Raw genomic sequence first — 15,439 nt, forward strand, 5'->3', positions numbered from 1 at the left:
CACAGCAAATTCTCCCTGTGTGGGTTCACACTCATTTTGAGTGTAAAAGTGTGAGTTAAAGTATCATACTGGAAATTATCATTTTAGTATTTTTTACCTCATTTCAGGAGGCAAAACTGATTTTATCAGTAATGATACTAAAAATTCTAACTCAAACTGGCATTGGCTCATTTTTTGTGAAAAACATATATCAAAACTCATTTTCGATAAACACACACTGTACCCCCCCCCCCCCCCCCCACACACACACACATTTATATTACATACAGTATGTTTGGCCAAGGGCTAATAAACATTGCTTCATTTGTAAATTTGAAACTAAACAAATTTTCTACTCATATCTTGAGTTTAATTCATCTTCTTTTACATTTTATTAAAAAAACTAATAAAAAAAAGAGGAGCACTTTTTGAAAGAAATGTAACATAAGAAAGGTAAAAGGCAAATATTAACCATGTAAGCTGTTTATATTGCTTGCAATTTAGGTGAAGCAAGCATGTGTAAAGCATTTTAATGTAAAATTGCTTAATTTTGCTGAATTAAATACAAGTATCAAAGTAACAAAAACAAACAAATATACGAACACCACACAAGGGTTAACCTATCAAGATTAAACTACTACAGCTGTCAGTTTGAAAGCTTTTAACATGGATCTTTAACGTTTTATCGTGAATTCCCTCACAGAGTTAAAAAAAAAATGGCGTCAAGAAAGTGGTAACTTGCTTTTATAACCTACAACACTGTGGTCAGGCAGTACGAAATGTAACAAAAATATACTTGTGCAAATGTTCCAAATTTTTCAGAATGCATTTTAGTTGTATTTATATGTATACCTATAGGGGTATATCGTGTACCATATCGTATCGTGCACGATAATATCGCCAACATGTTTGAATATCGTGAACGATATTATATGCTGAAATATCGTATATAATGCCATATCACCCACCTCTAATTATCACATCAGGGTGCAATTTTTTAACAAAAGAAAAATTCACACTGTTCTCATTTCCTATTATATATCTACTAGAGCAGGGGTGTCCAAACTACGGCCTGCGGGCCATTTGTGGCCCGTTTCCTTTTTTGAAGTGGCCCCAAGGTATTTTAGAAATAGAATGAAAGTTGGCCCGCTGTTAAGCAGGTTTTTATAATGTGAGATTAAAAGTTTGAACGCTAGGTATCAGAAACGGACCAAAGAGTCTAAAAGCGGAGAGGGTGCTCAGTTGTAGCGCAGAAAAACGGGCCAAAGAGTCTAAAAGTGGGGAGGGTGCGCATTTCTAGCACAGAAAAACAGAACAAAGAGTCTAAAAGCGGAGAGAGTGCTCAGTTGTAGCGCAGAAAAATGGGCCAAAGAGTCTAAAAGCGGAGAGGGTTCGCATTTCTAGCGCAGAAAATCGGGCCAAAGAGTCTAAAAGTGGGGAGGCTTTGCAGTTTTAGTGCAGAAAAACGGACCAAAGAGTGTAAAAGTGGAGAGAGTGCGCATTTCTTCATTTCAGTTGTAGCGCAGAAAAACGGACAAAAGAGTCTAAAAGTTGCCGTAATTAAGGAGATTAATATTAAGAGACATCATGAAATGAAACATCAATTTGAAAAATCTTAGTTTACACAACACTGTCAAAGATAAAGATAGTAAGTCAATTAAAATGATGTGTAAATGAAATAAATAAAATAAATAAAAAGTATTATTTAAAGTGGTATATTTCATTATTTGTTTTATTACAGAGTCTGTGGCCCGTGACTTCAAATATATTTCTCCTTCTGGCCCCCAACAAAAAAAGTTTGGACACCCCTGTACTAGAGACTAAATTATATCTGTTCAGTAATATTTATTTTACTTTAATCCTGGATATATGGAGATATATGGAGTGCACTATTAGTATCGTGACATTCTGTATCGCTGATTACAAATCTGATTACAAATCTGATTAAATTCTTGTATTTTTTGATGTCTCATTTAGGGGTGTGCCATTTCATATCGTATGCAATAATTCTTGTTGCAGTAGTGTATTCTTGAAATAATTGACAAATTCTTGAAAATTTTTTTGAAAAATCGTTATCGCAAAAATACCGTTAAATATCTTGATATTATTTTAGGGCCATATCGCCCACCCCTATGTATATATATTGTATGAGATCTTCTTGTCAACACATCAATTTCAAGAACGGACTGTTCGCTCGCTGCCTAATACATCCACCCCCTCTGACAGGTGCCATTAGAGGCAGATCATCAGTGTAATTCACTTCACCTGTCAGTGGTTTTAATGTAATGGCTCATGGGTGTGTATATATATATATATATATAAATATATAGTATACTCTGCTCCTCCCCGGCACACTGTGAGCTTACATTACAGCCATTTGGGTCACAGCAGCTCCCTCCATTACCTGACAATCAGTCTGGATGTGCCCTTAACCTGTCCACTGAGCTGTGAAGAACAGCCCCCCCCCCCAGCCCCCCAGTTCCCCCACCCTCCCCCCCTCACTCCACCTCACATCATCAGGCCAACTAGGTTCACAGATGTGAGAACTGAAGCTTGCTGCTGTTCTACAGTATAAAGACAGTGATAGTGAGGGTATATTGGGGGGGGGGGCTGGAGGGGGAGGGGGGATGTTTACCTCACTAACGCACACTGCCCTCATTTCACCACCGATATTATAGTGATACACAGAGCAAATGGCTTTTGTTAATCTGCTAAACTTGTCAAAAATTTAAAAATTATTTGAATTTCTTGCCTCTTAAAGAAGAACTCTAAAACTGTAAAACTGACTTTTGTTGTAAAAAATAATAAAAAAAAGTACTTGAAGAACCTTTGATGAATAGCACACAATAGCAACACCCTTCAGACTGGGTGTCACGGGGCATAATTTGCCACGATAAATCGCTTTTCCCACCGTTATCCAGCTCAAAGTAGCTCCACACCTCCTTGCTAGAATCCGGAAAATAGAAATACATTTAAAACAAGGCATTAATAACTTAAAAAGTGCACTTTAGAAAAACACTGCGACACAGCGCCACCAGTGGACAATCTGTAAGATATGTACAAAATGTACCAAATATACTGTTATGCAAATGTTATGCATTTCTCAAGGTGCTTTTTAGTCGTATTTTATACGTACGTATTGTATTTATACGTACGTATAGTATGTGTTGCTGTCAACACATCGATTTCCACCATCCTAAACATTTCAAGAACTTTGAAAGTATTCTCAAGTGCAGTTGAAAAGACTATCAAAAAAGGTTATGGCTCTCATCAAGACCACCCCTTTGTTTGCATGGTTTGATTAAATTATTGATTTATATAATTCTATTGTGAATAAGTCAGTATCCACTTGTAACTATTCAATTATTAACATAATTATAATTCATATTATTAATATTATAGTAGATATTAATTATTAATTATAATTCATATATACTAGGAATTTTTCAGTACTAACATCAATTACTTATACTATGCATTCTTTTGTATAAATTATAAAATACTATAAAAGAAATTATATTATAAAAAATGGAGGGTTTTTAAACACGAACGGCCATTTTTTGAAGCAACCAAATGTGGACTTGCTGGTGTACTTTGGGTCATTGTCCTGCTGCAGAATACAAGTACGCCTGAGCTTGAGGTCCTTTTTCTGGTAGTGAGCATAATTTATGGTTTCATTAATTACTGCCAGTTGTCCAGGTCCTAAAGCAGGTCCTACCACCACCATGTTTTACGTTTAATATAATGTTCTTTTTCTGAAAATTTGTGTTAGTTTTACGCCAGATGTAATTCATTTTACACTTTACACAATTTTACCACACACACACACACACACACACACACACACAGAGAGATAGAGAACCTTGTATTCATATCTGTGGTCTAGAGCATGGTTGGCACCCATGCCAGGTCTGAGTGCACTCATTAGCCGCCGATGCTGCTGCCGCATTTATACACAGACAGAGAGACAAAGAGTGAAAAAGAGCTAGCGAGAGACAGAGAGAGAAAGAGAGAGAAAGAGATATAGAAAAAGAGAAAAGAATGGAGAGATAGAGAGAGACAGATAAAGAAAGAGAGAGCTGGAGAGAGAGCTGGAGGGAGGGTCAGATAAAGACAGAGTGATAGGGAGAGCTAGAGAGAGAGACAGAGAATGTATGTGCCAGTTGTCCAGGTCCTAAAGCAGGTCCTACCACCACCATGTTTTACGTTTAATGTAATGTTCTTTTTCTGAAAATTTGTGTTAGTTTTACGCCAGATGTAATTCATTTTACACTTTACACAATTTTACCACAAGCACACACACACACGCACACACACACACACACACACAGAGAGAGAGATAGAGAACAGTGTATTCACATCTGTGGTCTAGAGCATGGTTGGCACCCATGCCAGGTCTGAGTGCACTCATTAGCCGCTGATGCTGCTGCCGCATTTATACACCTCTGTGATGCTGGCCGGCTCTGTTGCCATGGCGCCAGGCCGTTGTTGTTTACTGGCAGGCTGCGGTTGCCAGCTCAGGTGTCCAGTGTTTTAAACTGGTTCTTTGTGGCAGAACTCCTTACTACATACCGGCAGAACAATTTTACAATTACTCATTTTATAATGAACTGCTGTTCAATAACTCGACTAGTTCAACCATTATGCCTCTGCTTTCTGTTCCATTACCACTCATACCATTACCGCCATCAATCAGAGAACTTTACATCATTTGTAATGTTTGTTATGGTTGATACGTTAAATCTGATTCTTTTTATAGTCAGAATGATCAGTCATGATCTCTATGAACACAAGATACTGTATCTATTAAAAGTTTTTTTAGATATTTTATTGACTGTCAGTTTAAATATCTGAAAACCACAGGAGAGAGATACAGAGAGAAAGAGAGTCACAGAGAGAGAGAGAGAGAAAAGAAAGACAGAGAGACTCATAGAGATGGAGAGAAATATAGAGAGAGGCTCAAAAAGAGAGAGACAGATATAGATAGACAGACAGAGAGGGATAAAGAAAGAGACAAAGAGATAGAAGAAGATATCTGAGAAAGACAGAGCGATAAAGAGAAAAATAAATCTAGAGGGAAAGAGACAGACAGATAGAGAGAGAGACAAAGAAAGAGAGATAGAAAAGGAGAGAAGAATGGAGAGATAGAGAGAGACAGATTAATAGAGTGACAACGAGAGAGAGATAGAGACAGAGAGACAAAGAGAGAAAAAGAGCTAGCGAGAGACAGAGAGAGAAAGAGACAGAAAGAGATATAGAAAAAGAGAAAAGAATGGAGAGATAGAGAGAGACAGATAAAGAAAAAGCTTGAGAGAGAGCTGGAGGGAGGGTCAGGTAAAGACAGAGTGATAGGGAGAGCTAGAGAGAGAGACAGAGACATACAGATAGAGAGACAAAGAGAGGAGAGATAGAGATAGACAAGAATGGAGAAATAGAGAGAGACGGATAAAGAGAGATAAACAGAGAGACATAGAGAGAGAGAAATAGAAGAAAAGAGTTAGCGAGAGACAAATAGAGAGAGAGAGAGAGAGAGAGAGAGGGGAGAGAGAGAGACAGAGAGAGAGAAGGGAGAGAGAGAAAGAGAGATGAAGAAAGAGACAGAAAGAGAGATAGAAAAAGAGAAAAGAATGGAGAGATAGAGAGAGACAGATAAAGAAAAGGACAGAGAGAGAGCTGTAGGGAGAGTCAGATAAAGACAGAGTGATAGAGAGAGCTAGAGAGAGAGACAGAGACATACAGATAGAGAGACAAAGAGAGAAAGAGATAGAGATAGACAAGAATGGAGAAATAGAGAGACAGATAAACAGAAAGAGCTAGCGAGAGACAGATAGAGAGAGAGAGAGAAGAGAGAGAGAAGAGAGAGAAAGAGACAGAAAGAGCAATTTCTCTGTGTTGAGGAGCTGAAATTAGCTTTGATTTTTCTGTTCCACCTTAAATGCTGCAGCCCGTGCTATCTGTTGCACCTGTTATTTAAGGTGGAACGAGAAAGTTATCTAGCTAGCTAACTACTGAGACAAACAACTAGTAATATTTTTATGCTTGTTATCCATAAAACATTGAAGCTACACATTAAACTATGGTAATATAGTGCTAATCGTCACTTTTAACAAGGAAATCTGAAAAATCTGAAAAAGGGCTAAGAACCCCACCCCTCCAGCCTAACAAGAATCAGGACACCCCTACCCCTTGGTGTGCACATGCAAAACAGAAGGGTAGGGGTAAGTGGTAGGGTTAAAAGGTTGGAATGGGATTGGGCCACAGACAGACAGCTTTATGGAGTCCATGCCAAGACAGGTCAGAGCTGGTTTGGTGGCAATAATGGAAATCTACACATTATTAGGCAGGTGTTTTTGATGTTAGCCCACTTGAGTGAAGAGGGAATACATCAGAACTGTATTACAATAGACCTGAACCGGAGCTGTGCTGCCGAAACGACCACAATCACCGAAAACTAGACACTGTAAGCCCAGATAAGTTGAATTTCCTTTAAAAAATTGAGGAAACTGGTTGCCTTAAAAAAGTTAAGTAATGGTTAATTAACACTTAAGTTAGCATAACTTAGAACACAGTTGTAACAAGTTATTACAACTAAAGGAGTTTTTTATTTTTGTTAAACTGTAAGACCGTTGTTGAGTTGGGTTTACTTAACTTTTTTAAGGCAGCCATTTTTATCTTAATTTTTTTAAGTAATGGGAAATGAAAACTTGAGTTAGCATTAATTAAAACATCAAGTTATTACAACTAAATACTAAACAGGAACTTGATTTATTTCTAAGGTAGCCCAGGGGGAATCACTATGATCACACTGATGGTGAGTGTCTGTCAGAAACTGTTGGACACACCCAGTATGCAAATAGATTGTGACCGAAGCCAATGGAAAAGAAGCTGTTAATGGCAACAGACACACCTTCTCTTTTTCAATGTGTTTTCTTTATTTTCATGACTATTTACATTGTAGATTCTCACTGAAGACATCAAAATTATGAATGAACACATGTGGAGTTTTATGTACTTAACAAAACAAATAATTATATTCTAGTTTCTTCAAAATAGCCACCCTTTGCTCTGATGACTGCTTTGCACACTTTTGGCATCATTCACTCAATGAGCTTCTTCAAGAGGTGGCCACCTGAAATGAATAGTTTTCCACCAGTCTTGAAGGAAGGAAGGAGTTCCCAGAGGTGTTTATTAGCACTTGTTGCTACTCTTTGCCTTCTTCACTCTGTGCTCCAGCTCACCCCAAACCTGGATCTGGATTGGGTTCAGGTCCGGTGACTGTGGAGGTCAGCTCATTTTTTTGTTAGGTACGTAAAACTCCACACGTGTTCATTCATAGTTTTGATGCCTTCAGTGCGAATCTACAATGTAAATAGTCATGAGAATAAAAAGAAAACGCATTGAAAAAGAGAAGGTGTGTCCAGTGTATCCAAACTTTTGGCCTGTACTGTATATGTGCCCAGAAATGTTCAACTAACTCAACTAAATTGTTGAGTATTGTTTAGAAATATCCGATTTTATGTAAAACAGACTTAAATCATTTGAGTTCAAACAGCGTATGGGTTTCCAGTGCCAATCCGTTCAGGAACCGGCGTAACAGACGGCAGCCTGGTGCCGGCCAAAGCTGAACAGAAGGCAAAATCAGAGGCACTATCATTCCACACCGGAGATAATGACTTACATCCCGTCTGCTGCTCAGAGTGGCGGCTACTTAATGACGCTGCTCGCATTTAGGCGCTTGTGATTTAGCCGAAACAAAGGGCAGCACCGCGCTGAGTGAGTTAGCCAGCCGAGATGATAGAACAGCTTTCCTCCAAAGCCCTGGACTTCCTCGGTCCAAAACAGCCTGGCTACAGTGAAGAGTGGATCACTGATGCTCGCTGAATGCAGCTTACTGAGCTGTTTCAACCGATAATCATATCCATAAACATCCACAACACACACAACATCTCCTGAGAAAAAGACAGATATTTAAGGCACCTGCATCATCATCCTGTAGAGATAGATTACTCTTCACCAGGGATGTGTCAATAATTTGGCAGCTGAAAGCATTCCGCGTCTGAAAATGCCACAAAAAAAAGGCACTTTCTGTTTTTTTTTTTTTTGTAAAATAGGGAAAAGCTCAAATGATTTACACTGAACAGTGACTTTTAACTAAACCAGCAACATCAGGCCATGCAACACCCTAACCCGCTGACCCGCTCTTCAACAGGCATCCGAAACGGCAGGTTTAAGTTCATTTTTTCATGCACAAAGTACTGTAAATACAATAAAGCGTTAATTCCTAAATGCAGGATAAAATCTGTTAAACATTGGGGTAAACTTTACTAGCATTTCAAATCTAAGGCTAGGTAGTAGGGCAAGACCTTGGTAGGACTGTCCAATAAAGTATTTTGGTCACGCATATGAAAAAGTCTAATCAAGGTTTGTGGTGATGTCCAGTTGTGGTGAGTCTTTTTTTTGAAGGCTGTTCTCGTCAGTTAGTGGTTAGCAGGGGAAAATGCAGGATAAACAGATGGGTGTGGACTGTAGTCGCATTTTAAACCCAAGGCTGCAGTTGAGGTAGTAGGGCAATACCTTGGTAGGACTGTCCTAAGAAGTCTTTTGGTCTCACATATGAAACAGTTTAATGAAGGTTTAATGAAACTTGAGCCTTTTAATTTTTCGAAGGCTGTTCATTTCAGTCAGTGGTTAGCAAGACAAAATCTGTTAAACATGGGGGTGGACTGTAGTTGCATTCCAAAGCCAAACCAAAGGCTGCAGTCTAGGTAGTAGGGCAATACCTTGGTAGGACTGTCCTGTAAAGTCTTTTGGTCACACATATGAAACAGTCTAATGAAGGTTTGCGGTGAGGTCCAGTAAAAGATCTTGCCTCTTGACAACTGTGAAGCAAAAATTGAGTCTTGTCAATTTTTGAAGGCTGTTCACTTCAGTCAGTGGTTAGCAACGTAGGGTCATGACTGGACTCCAAATGTGGTGTTTAGATCAAAGATCCAGACTGCTTTAGTTAAGAATGCTTTAGTCTCTAGCATTCTTAAATTTGACTCCATTCAGTGTGAACTCAGATTAAGACCCTGCAGGCCTTGAGCTGAGTAAAAATCTGTGCTCGAAGAATGAGCTCGAGTGAGCTATCGACTGGTTCTGTAGCCCCCGTTGCGTTCGGAGCCTGGTGAGCGACCACGAGCGGTTTGATCCAGTTCAGACAGCCCAGCCATGTGGATGGCAGCTTGCATTACAGCCCATTTCACTCACTTATTCAGAATCAATTAGATATTTAGCCTCGCAGACGTCTCGGCACAGCTCGGCGTTACGTCCGCGGGGTATTGAATCCAAGAGGAAGAGAGAAATACCGCAGCCGGAGCTTCTCGTACGAGGAGAATGCATAGAAAAAGCCTTATTTATGATTTCAAAGCGCGCTGAAACGACTGTCAACAGCCTCCTTTCAAGCGTGTGAAGATATTCCTGATGTTGTAATGTTCTCTAATACTCCTGTCAGTTCCTGACAGCTCGTCTCAGAAGCTCTTCGCTTTTTGTTTTGAGCCGACGCGCCGACCACTTCCCGCCCCCTTTTTCTCAATTCCGCCCGTTTGGAGCGGGTCCAGGCGGCCGGGGTTACAATTAAGATCAATCTCCCATTAAAGGTGAGCGACCGGCTGGGTCTCAGGCAGCTGCTACCTGTAGGGCTCCCATTTCAGGAGAGGAGCTTGAGAGATCCATCTCTATTAGAGCCACTAGCTGCAAAATCAATGCAGGGCCAGGGCCTCTTTCATAGCAGAGCTTTGGGCAGGCAGGCCTGGGCACTCTTTACTCCCACAACCAGCCTCAGACCTTAGTCGTCTCTTTGACAGCTAAAGTTCACTCTCTGAACTTTCTACTCAGGCGGGAAGAAGAAGAAATAATAATGAGAATCTTTACAGTATTTGCAAAAATCGTGTAGATATTTTATTTGGATTTTGTCCAAACCCATCAGTGAAGCTACCACCCCCATGTGTTTAATGGATTCTACACTGACATGCTAAATGTCATGGCATAGCAGTATATATCGCCGCTTCCCAATGAAAAACACATATCTCCAAAACAGAAACTTTACAGGAGAGAGAAAAAATCTTGTAAACTTTCAATAGAAGAGTTTATTTCAGGTCAGTTTGAAGAGTTTCTATTGGTCCGTTCATCAACAAATTTTGGCACAGTGTAAGGTCAACACAGTGTCTGTTCAAATTATGTAGTAAACAAAAAATCAACAAAAATAGAGATAAGTGTTTTTCATTGGACAGCGACAATATATATAATTGATCAAGAAGTGTTACATCAAAGGAAGGCTTGGTAACATCTACACCTGAAGACATTGTGAGGTGCTATCTTGTGAGAGGTTGAACACTTGCCAGAGAATTCCAGGTTTTGCTTACGTAGATGCAAAAAGTGTACAGATCAGTGCATAGTAGCTCACTAAATGCGAAATGGTGAACTCTGTGTTTTTAAAATGTAATTGAGTAGATTTTATGAGTAATTAGTCATTTTTAAGTAGTTTTTAAAATAGGTAATTTTACTTCTACTCAAGTACATTTTGACAAAAGTACTTGAGTAAAAGTAAAATTACCTATTTTAAAAACTACTTAAAAAATTACTAATTACTCATAAAATCTACTCAATTACAGTAACATGGATAAATGTAATTTGTAACTTTCCACCTCTGGTTATACTTTGCCTAGACTGAGATACTCACTGAACCCCTGCATCAGAACCTCTGAAGATCCGCCCAAGTGATATTTCTCAGCGCTGTTGCAACTTGTTTGGACACATCCATGAAAGATGAGATCTGTACGTGTGGTAGATCTTATTACCGAGGAGGGAAGATGGTGTTTCTGCAGGAAGGATGAGCAGCTCAGGGAGAGAAGTGGCTAACGAGGCCGGATTAAGAAAGTTGGGTTTCTCAGTGGCGGCTCTGGTTTGGCCCGGTGGCCGGGCCGCCCCGGAGCACTCAGCCTCATCGATTAGCCGTCTGGAGGAAAGTCTGAAGACGGACGTGGAGGTGCAGAACCCGCTGAGAGGAAGGGAAACTTCTCCACACCCTGACCCTGACTGCGGATCTTCTCACGGTAAATGAGGCGTGTTCACAGCTGGGCTGTCGGGGAAAGAAAGACAATTACGGATGTGATGGAGTTGTCTGACTGTGTCTTCCTCTCAGAGTACTTTTGGAGTCAGTGGCAGCTCTGTTGCTGCGCGGTAAAGCTGGTAGATGGTAGAGTTTATGTTTCTGTTCTGTATCAGGTAAAGTCGCAATGCTTTGGATTTAGCTGTGCTTTTTGTTTGTTTTTTGTGGGTTTTTTTTGTGCATTTGTAACACAATTGAGTCAATATATGGGGTGCTGACTGTTCACATCTGCTCAGGATGTGTTCAGTCAGTGGTGCACCTGTGTTTCCCATTGGCAAGATAGCAATACGCCAGAAATTTACCTGAAAACACCTCACTTCCAGACCACCACATCTATGAGCATACAGTAGATACGTACAGTATATTCACAAGCACTGTTGAAAGAGGAAGAGGATTAAGTCATGAAAGCACCGGTGGAAAAAAAATACACTTAATTGTACTTAAAACATATTGAGAAATGTCTAAGTATGCTGTAAATATACTAACAGATTAATGTACTGACCTAAAATATATTAAAAGTACATTTTAGTTTAAAATGATACTTTTATCATACTTAAAAAAGTATAATATAGTGTATTTAAAAAAAACTGTAATTGAAAATACTTCTAAAATACTTATTTTCAAATATATTTTTGTACATTTTTAGCAAAGTGTGTTAAAAATCACTGTTACAGTAGTTCACTTAATGCACAATGGATTATGTAAAATGTAAATTATGTTACATTTATAAAATTTCAACTTAGCTGAACACACATCACCTCCAGACCACCGTGTACATGACATACATACAGTAGATACAGTATATTTACAGGGTGTAAGATAGCAATGAGCATCATTAGGGCTCAAAATGTTGGAAAGCACAGCAGTGAATTCAGTGTTCAGTGTGAAAAAAATTGAGCCAATATATGGTGGGATGCGTCTGTATTAAGTGTTGACATCTGCTTAGGATGTGTTCAGTCACTGGTGCACTTGTGTTTTCTGTTGCCAAGGTAGCAATAAGCCAGAAACTTACCTGAACACCCTTTACTTCCAGACCAACACGTCTATCAATGTGCATATATTCTCAAGCACTTTTGCTATTTAAACGAAGCAGGTGCAAGACGTTAAAATGTTGGCGACTGTTGGCGGGGTGTAGGATAGCAATGAGCATTATTAGCACCCAGTATGTTTGAAAGTGTCTTAAGTCATAAAAGTATTAGTGGATAACATACTGTAGTATAAGTACAAATTAAGAGATAACTCTTGATTTAAACAAGTTTAAATCTCATTTGTGGGAACCTGATGCAGACAAATTGTGTAAAAATAAATAAATAAATAAATAAATAAATAAAGGTTTCTTTTGCTTTCTTGTTATGAGCAGGTGGGCCGTGAGGTGGGAAAGGTTGAGAATCTCTCATCTACAGTTTAGCATTTCACATGAAACCCTCTATTTGTCGTTTGTAATATGTTGTAATTTTTTTATACTGTGTCTGTGGACGTCCGTATCATACGGAATTAAATTTATCACACTTCTTGGCCTTCGATAACTGCTGCCCCCGGGTTTGCTGTGATTTCAGTGTTCAGACGAGGCTCTGGTGGTAAACAGTGAAAACACTATTCCAGTCTCGCCGTGCGCATGTGGACTTGGCCTGGGCGCCGGTAATTTACTCCTCTGACCGATCCTTTGAAGTCCTCCACATTGGCATCTCATGCATAAACATGAGCGGTGTTTGCTTTCGAGAAAGGCAGCGGGAGGGAGGGAGGGAGGCGAGGTGGAGGCGCTGCCATGTGTTCGCTGCTCGTACGCTGTTCTCTGGAACATGTTTGGTTTAATATGGTGCCCACAGGTCATGCTCAGCCTCTTCTTTACGCCGCTCAGAAAAAAACCTTCGCCGTGCAAAACGCCTCCTCGGTCTCTCGGCAGCCAAATGTCAGGAGCTGAAACCAGATTTCTACAGTTTTAATGGAGCTGACTGTTTCTCTGCAGGGTCAGGCCAGAGCGCTGTTTTCTGCAGCCCTGTAACAAACCTGCACCGTGCTGGTCTCAATTTACCTCCACCTTCCACCTGAGTCACTCCGTTAGTTAATATCACAAGCGCTTCTTCAGCCAAAGCAGATGCTGGGTGCAGACGGGCGTCCCGGACCAACACTGAGGTTTAGGGGCTACCTGCACTGAAAAAAATGAGGCGTAAAAAATGTACTTCAAAAAAGTTTCCCAACTTTCTGCATTTGCGCTTTCAAGATTTAAATGTTACACAGAGTAAATAAGTGAACTGAACTTCAGGCAATCCTTTCTTTTATTAAACTTTACTTCATTTATTTAGCTAAATCAATCATTTTTTGTAGTTACATGTACTTGTTTTATTTGCTTAATCAATCCTTTCTTTTATTAACATTTACTTATATTTTTTTGCTGAATCAATCCTTTATTTTAGTAACATTTACTTAATTTATTTTTGCTGAATCAATCCTTTTTTTGTAACATTTACTGATTTTTTTTTTGCTTAATCAATTCTTTCTTTTAGTGAACTTTACTTAATTTCTGCATACAATATTACCTAATTACAATTACTTCATTTATGCAATATTACTCAAATAATTTATGATACATAATATAATATAATTCCTGAAATGTAAATATTTCAGTTAAAACACACATATTACACTTATTTTAACATATGAATGGCATCTAATACATTTGTTTAGCAAACTAAACATCCATGTGTAGAGAGAGAGAGAGAGAGACTTGGTCTGTTTACAAAATAAATCTTTGAGATATATTTGAATGTGTGTTTTAACCAAAAATATTTAAATTTCAGTAATAATGTATAAATTAAGTAATTGTAATGAGGTAATATTGTATGCAGAAATTAAGTAAAGTTTACTAAAAGAAAGGATTGACTGAAGTTCAGTTCACTTATTTACTGTATGTAACATTTAAGTCTTGAAACCGAGTTGAAGTTACTTAAATTTATCTGAAATTAAATTTACTTAAAAAAAGCAAATGCAGAAAGTTTGCGAAACTTTTTTAAAGTAAATTTTACTCATCATTTTTTTTATTAGACCTTAGTTATGCTGACACACAGGGCCCTGTTTTAGAGATCTATAGGTGAGCCATCAACTGTGCACCGTGCAGCTTGATTTAGGGCATGTTAGTCTTTGCTATCGTAATGACGGGAAAAGTACACCTCAAAATGCAGCTCAAAACAAGCAAAAGGCATGTACTTATTCTCTTAAATAATCATGGGTGTGTTTTGGGCGTGACAGAAAATAAACCAAGCAATTTTTAGATGCTTCAGATTTTTTTGGAACCAGTTACAGAAACATGAGCCAATGGTTATCACTCATTAAACAATAGAAGAAGAAAAAGGATGAGGATGCATTATGGGCACAATAGGTAACGCCACACTGTGGCTGATATTAACAAAGCTGTGTGACGTAAATCAGAAAAAAAAAATGCAATTATGAGCCTCTCTTCCATGTTCAGAACCACGGTACTGAGAATAGAAATGAAAAAAGTGTGGGAATCAGAAGTTCAGAAGTTCAGAGAGCAGAACCTGTGGACTCTGGACTACAGTCTCTACAATAAGTCTGAACAACAAAAAAAATAGTTTTAGAATTAGCATATTTTAGGATTTGGCACTCTGAAGCTGTCACCAAGTCGCGCCTACAAAATTGTATACTTGTATACAATATGAATTAAATTACTGGTTAAATGTCACTCTTTCAGCTGCCAGTGTGACTGCAGTGTTAGAGTGCTGGGTTATTGATCATTGGTAGTGGGTTCAATACCCCTATTGGCTCCGGGAATGCTGTAGCATGGCTGATTCCTAAAATGCGTTCAGTCAGTTTGTGGCTCCTGTTGCGATGCAACGATCTAACACAGGGACAGGCGACGGGGGTTGGGGTCCGGCACAGTTTCCTGTTTTCCTGCTGTAGCAGAACTACTAAACCTGGCAATTAACTGGTGAGTTGAAGGTGTGACTGAACAGAATTGTCCACCTTGATCTATAGGGTTGGATCAACCTACCATCAGGAGATTGTGCACTCCAAGAAAGGTTCTATTACACAAAAAGCTTACTTCCATTTGCCAAATGTATTTAACCAACTGGAAGTGTCCAAAAATGCTTTAACATGCATTAAAACCACTAAAACACACACTAAAAAGTCATGGGATAGCAATATGCCAATTGATCATGAAGTGTTATTCCAGGTGAGAGTTTGGGAATGCCCATGCTGTACTGTATACTGTACATCGTGAGATGCTATCTTATAAGTAAGGTTGAACAATGACCAGAATAAACTATGCTAAGGTATTCCAGATGGATGGAA

General features: G+C 39.0%; 1 protein-coding gene across 1 annotated transcript in view; it reads left to right on the forward strand.

Moving 5' to 3' along the window:
- grik5 (glutamate receptor, ionotropic, kainate 5) overlaps positions 1–15,439 on the forward strand; it is a 135,492-nt gene that overhangs the window by 8,731 nt on the left and 111,322 nt on the right. The window lies entirely within an intron of this gene.

Source organism: Astyanax mexicanus, chromosome 6, assembly GCF_023375975.1.
Source record: "Astyanax mexicanus isolate ESR-SI-001 chromosome 6, AstMex3_surface, whole genome shotgun sequence".
In the NCBI taxonomy this organism is placed as follows: Eukaryota; Metazoa; Chordata; class Actinopteri; order Characiformes; family Acestrorhamphidae; genus Astyanax; species Astyanax mexicanus.